Below are 6,000 nucleotides of genomic sequence, written 5' to 3'. Positions count from 1 at the left end.
TTCACACACCATATTCTATTAATTACTTGATTATTAGTTCTTCGGAGAAGTCAGTGTATGGTAGCAGTTAGTAACCCACCTAGCCGACATTATGAGCTTTTCTCCATCATAAGCAGGAAAATATCTTGTAAATGCATATGGGACAGGAAGAACTAGCTGACTATGGTATTTTTAGATTTAGGTGAAAATATCACTGCGATTATTTAGCAAAGAAATAGGAAAAGGAAATAAATCAAGTAAATTAAAAACAATTTCTCAACAAAGAAAATTATTACTTTTATGTACAGGGAAACTGCAAAAAGCACTTATGCTATCTGAATATAATATGAGAGAAGGTATCAATAATGTTTCTAATCCTTATACATCTCAGTAATGCTTCAAGTTCTCAACTTCTGTATGCTTGGTGGCAGAGACTCCACCTACCCCTCAGCCGTAAGTCAGAAAAAATACAACACTTCACAGCTCAACCAGGGAGAAACTTTTCCTCTTGCACGGGGAATGCATTTTATTTTTATTTAATTCCCTTTAGCTGTTAAAAGAGGGAAAACATTTTGACTTGGCATTACCCCTTTACCCTTGACTGGTATATTTCCCTGTTAGAGGAAGAAAGGTTTGAGGTGATAGTTTACATAACACAGCTAAGCATATTATGTAAAGATTAAAGCAGCAGGGCCGGCACAGGGACAGAAGCGTCTCACCCGCCCAGCACAGCCGGGGTTACCTGACAGCCAGTTCTGCTGGAGGTTTGTTTTGTTCCAGGTTAATATTCCCACTAAACTAACATTTAAGTGCGGCTCTGCCTTGGCCTCTTCCCTTCCTGACTGCGATGCTTTCCACAGAGGCAATGCCTGCTTGCGTGGGAGGTGAGGTTCGTTTACCTGGCCACAATCAGGCGACCTATCTCCAGGCGGGATGCTGCACGTCACCCGGTGCCGCCAGCGGCCGGGGGCGGTTTGTGCCACCCAGCCGCGCTGATGCCACGCAGCGGTCGAAACTACCACGGTAACACGAAGTGTGGCCACCGAGTGCCACGGGCCTGGGCCCTGCCTGCAGGCCGGCGGGAGCACGGCGTGCCCTCGCACCGCCCCTCCGCAGGTACCGCGTCCCTCCCCGCCCGGGGCATCGCCCGCGTCCCCCCGGCTGCTCCCTGCGGCTCCGCGGAGACAAAGGCGCCGGGAGGTGCGGGCGGCGGGCCGGCAGGACCGGGGAGGGGGCGGAGGGGGGGCCGCCTGGCCAGGGGAACAAAGGAGCCGAAAAAGACGAGAAGAGCCAAGAAAGTTGATACCGGCCCTCGCCGCCCCCTGCCCTGTCCCGGCCCGCCCCTCCCACCTCCCGGACTTTGGCGTGAGGGCCCACGGCAGCCCGGCGGCGGCAGGGAGAAAGGCCGAGTACCCTCACCTCCATCCACCCCCCAGAATTCCCGGCCGAAAGTCCCCGCTCGCCCCATCCCCTCCCGCCTCCTCCTCCTTCTTCCTCTGCCCCGCAGACCCCGCCCAGCCCCCGGTGCTTCCCTTTAACGCGCGCTCCCGCCGCCGCCTCTTGCCCCTCCCCCCTGCCCGGCGGCGCGCGGCCTCCGCCAGCCCCCGCGGGCACGCGCCCGCCCGCGCCCCCCCCCATCCCGTCACTTCCCCCCCGCTCCCTCGCCGAAATCGCGCGCGCGCGCGCGCCCGCCCTCCCGCTCCTCCCTCGGCGGCCCGCGAGCGCCCGGGATAATTGGCTGGCGGGCGCGCGCGCGCGCGCGGCGCCGGACGGACGGGGGGGGGCGCGCGCGCGCGCGCGGAGGCGGCGGCGGGGGTGCGCGCGCGCGCGCGGCAGCGGCTTCACTTCTCTCCGGGCAGCGGGGGCAGGAGCGGCGGCGGTGGGAGAAGCAGCAGCAGCAGCAGCGGCCGTCGCTGCTGCTCGGGAGAGACGGGAAAGGGGAGAGGAAGCCGAGAGCCAGGAGCGCGGGGGAGCGGGCTCATGACTCAGTGAGTGGCTGCAGCCCCTTTCCAGCCCCGCGCCCGGCCGGAGTCGGGGCGACCGCGACGGATTGTCCCGCAGCCTGTGCCCGGCACCAGCGAGAGAGAGACCTGCGCTCGTCTGCAGGTAGCAGCGGCTTTCCCCCCGTCTCCGCCGGGGTACACCTACCTCTGCCCCGGCTGAGCTCCCCGTCTGCCTCCCCTCCCCCCGCCGGGCTCCTACCCCCCCGTCGCTCGCCATCCCTCCCCCACGGCAGCACCCTCTCCCCCACATTTATCTGCGACCCTCGGTCTCTACATTTATCCTTCCTCTTCCCTCCCCTCTCCGCATGCCCCTGGTGCTGCCTGGTCCCCCCTTCCCCCCCTTGTCATCCTCGGCCGTGCCCTTTCATAGCAACCGTCCCGGCCGCCCCCCCGCCGCCCCCGGCCACCTCGGCATCTCTGCCGCCGCTCCCCGCTACCCCAGGCTCCATCCAGCCTCCATTGCTCCTCAGCACCCCCACACCCTTTCAGCAACTCTTCCATGTCCATTTGTCCTGCTCGCCCTGCTGCGGGCGGGAGCAGCGACCACCCCCTCTCCCCACCGCCCCTCTGGCCCTGCTCCGCATGGTCCCCGCGGCACTCTGTGCGCCCCTGGCTCTCTCGGGCGCCGGGGTACCCCCGCCCCCCACCACGAGCTTCCTGGGATGCGCTATCCCCACACCCCCCCCGCAACGGTGGGCACCCCGTGCTGGAACCCCTCGGGAAAGGCACTCCCCCCGCCCCCACCCCCGCGCCCCGAGGAGCCCCGCAGCCCAACCCTCTCCCTTCCCGCATGTGCCCCCGACGTCTTCCTCTCGCAGTCTCCTCCTCCTCCTCCTCCTCCTCTCCTCGGTTGTCTCCTACTTCTCACCCTGGCCCGGCCGCCGCCCGGCCGGCCGTGGGAGTGCGGGGGGTGTGCGGTTCTGGGGATGCTCGTGGCCCCCACCCGCTCCCGTACGGCGGGGGCTTCCCGACGGGAGAGTCGCGCGTGTGCCCACGCGTGGGAGCATGCGAGCCCGGGGCTGTCCTCCTGTCCCGTCCCATCCTGCCGGGAGCCCCTCTCAGACCGGGGTCTTTCTGCCCTTTATGATTTTTAATGAAGGTGAAGTAAGGCGGCTGCTGCCACTGCTGTTCGTGGTGGACCCTGCAGAAATACTCAGTTTATCTTGGCTTATAGAAAATTACGAGCGCTTATAGAAAGACATCATCTGCCGCCCTTGGGACCCATCTGCACATTGCCAGAATCTTGCTGTCCCCGAGTGGTGGATTTTTTTTATATATTTTTTTTTTTAATTTTTATTTTTATTTTGGTGATGTGTGATAATGACTGGTGGTTCGGGGTATTTTTGTCTTTTTTTGTTGTTGTTGTTGGTTTGTTTGTTTCTGTTGCTGGTTTGTTTGTTTTTGTTCTTGTTGTTTTGGTTTTGCTTTTAGTTTGAGGAGGAAAGGGAAGGTGCCAGTGGATATATTTGACAAAAGCAAAATATTTTGGACACTCTTCGCTTCGAATTGATAGTTGTAGTTACACTTGTAATCTGTGCTGATTCATCTCACGTTAAGGGAGAGACTTTTAAGTCCCCCTTCGTTCCTTCCTCTGTCCCCTCTGCTCATTTTTCTCTGCACAACAGCAGGGAGGTTAGCAACCCATGTCTGAATGTAGAATAGCCTGGCAGCCGGGAACCTGGACATCGTGTGTCTTCCCTCTGGCTCTGTGAGACAGTTGCAAACACACTTACCGCTCTTCAGATTCAAGGAGTGTCTTGGATTTCTGTCTGTGTTAGTGGCTGCAAAATGTTTTCTTCACAGTGTCATCCTCTCAGATGATTTTTTCCCCCATTCCCTTACTTGTTCATGTGTTTGTGTGACCCCATTTGAAATGTCTAATTTCAGGCCCCTTAAAACACATTTTTACCGCAATATCGAGCATCCCTTTAACAAAACTTCCTAAAATTGCAGATATTGTGAGGAGAGGGAGTAGAAAGGGGGAACAGGGACAGAAGGAGAAAAAACCACCCAAAAGCCAATCTTCCCCACCCCAAACTAGCCAGACATCAAATGACAGATTTAAGCATTTTCCTCTTGTAAATGCTGGCATTACATGTTACAGTAATTATATGCTCTGGGCTACTGTTACAGTGTTTGTCTGCTGGATAGTAACCTGAACTTATGAAGTGAATACAGTTGTTTTTTGGATAATAGTAATATTTATAGTCAAGATTATTCATAGCAGATGTCCTATGCATATAAGCATTATTAAATATGCTTTTAACTTTCTGGCCTGCAGTGTTAAAGCCTATGTACATTGTGAAGAGAGAATTTTTCACTTCAAAATTAGATGTATTAAGCAAAGTTCAGAAGTAAAATCTAGGGCAAATAAAGGCCAACATAAGTGTTATAAAAAGAGATGAGGTTGTATTTTGACTTTATGTAGAAGCAAGGAAAATGGTTACTTACTGCCAAAATTGCATTACAGTTACATATTTTGACTTGTCAGAATGTGCTACTTTTGTTGTTTATTATCATTAAGTGTTCTGCTGCTTTTACCTTGAAATCTGACAACCAGTATTTAAATATCTGAACATCAGCCTGTGAAAATTTACAAACTATGTTAAATATATTGTTGTAGCTGTACTATAGGAGAAATTGTTCTCTAGGAGTGGACAATTTTTGTATTTAAATTTTAGAGCAGAAACCCTGCATTATTTCAGTTACCTTAATGAGCAGTCTAGGTGTTGTGTATTTATATATTTTTAGATATGAAAATATTCTTTTCTGTTATAAAACAAAAAATACAGCTGAAGCTGATCAAGGGAAACTTTAGTCACATATCTATCACTTGGTATTGCTTGCTGTTTCTTTTAATGTCTAAACATTTTGTAGGGGTGCCATACTTCCAGAATTCTTTTTCACAAAATAAACAAAATAGCTTCACAAAATAGACGAAAAAGACCTAATTCCTCCTGAAGTTAGTTGGATGTATCAATAATACCTGAAGAGATTATTTCCTCTACTCTGTAGTGTTAGATATTGGTAACGGTTTTTCAGTACAGGAGTAAATTTATTTCTGTTCTGTAACAAGAACACTTATGCCTTTTTAAAAAGCATCCTTTTCAACATAACCCTGTTGGCATTGATATTAATTTACTTTTCCTTTGCTGTCTCTTTCCATAAATATGTACAGGGAGATGAACTTTGTTTAATCCACAGAACAAGCATGGTTGAATCTGAGCCTGAAATCTCATTATTCTCCCTTGAGTGAGTCTTAAAACATATAATAGTCAAGGTGAATAGTTTTGTTCTTAATTGTGATGTCTCTACATAGGTAAGAGGGAAAGCAAGTCGAAGTTCAGAGCAACTTGAAACTCTTTGTGTAGGAAAGAGCAAATTCTTGATTCAGACAGATTTGATCAGAAAACCACCCAGATATATGGGGATTGTGTGGATGTAAGCAAGTAACTTTTGGGCCTGTGTGCATTTCATCAAAAATCTCTAGAGAAGGATATGTAACACAGGCATATAAGGTACAGATCTGGAGTTAAAGGAAAGACCTGAGTTTCAGTTTGGTTTTGATTTGGTTTTGGTTTTGTTGGTTTGGGTTTTTTGTTTGGTTTTGGTTTTTTAATCAGTCAGTGCCACCACATATGCTAATTCAGTAAGAGTTTTTTGTGGACATCTGCCCTTCATTAGAACAGTTAGAGAGTTTGAGAAATCATGACAGCTGTAACAGTGGGCTTGTAATTCCTCATCTGTCGGCATATTGTTATGCTATTTAAAATGAAGGAAGAAATTAAAATAGCTAACTAGTATCAGAAGTGTGCGAATAAAGCATTAACTTGACTTCTGAAATATGCTGAGATTTCTTGCTGCTCATGTTCTGTGACGAGTTTGTTGCCTCATGTTGCCTGAACGAAATGTCAGGAAAAAACTTCCTTATATCCTCTACCAACATACTCACTGTTTTAATAAATACAAACAGTCCTGTGTTAGAGCTTTTTAGTTCTGTGTTTCCATCAAGCATGCC

The 6,000-nt window shown here is 50.6% G+C and overlaps 1 protein-coding gene across 5 annotated transcripts in view; it reads left to right on the top strand.

Moving 5' to 3' along the window:
* Positions 1-961: 961 nt before the first annotated feature.
* The window catches only part of LOC102107587 (ubiquitin-conjugating enzyme E2 E2), a 202,395-nt gene continuing 197,356 nt past the window's right edge, over positions 962-6,000 (top strand). For 2 of the 5 annotated variants that reach the window (XM_014248552.2, XM_005518942.3), the window contains exon 1: positions 1,844-2,085. The gene's annotated coding sequence lies outside the window, so the exon portion shown is untranslated. Of the gene's footprint in view, positions 1,096-1,843; positions 2,086-6,000 lie in introns of those variants that run through there. The other 3 variants (XM_088055437.1, XM_088055428.1, XM_088055420.1) reach the window with 3 other exon arrangements.

Source organism: Pseudopodoces humilis, chromosome 1 (genome assembly GCF_049639895.1).
Source record: "Pseudopodoces humilis isolate 2021_Gansu_Grassland_sample_001 chromosome 1, ASM4963989v1, whole genome shotgun sequence".
NCBI classification, from domain to species: Eukaryota; Metazoa; Chordata; class Aves; order Passeriformes; family Paridae; genus Pseudopodoces; species Pseudopodoces humilis.
The sequence above is the reverse complement of the archived record's forward strand: the minus strand, read 5'-3'. Positions and strand labels throughout refer to the sequence as shown.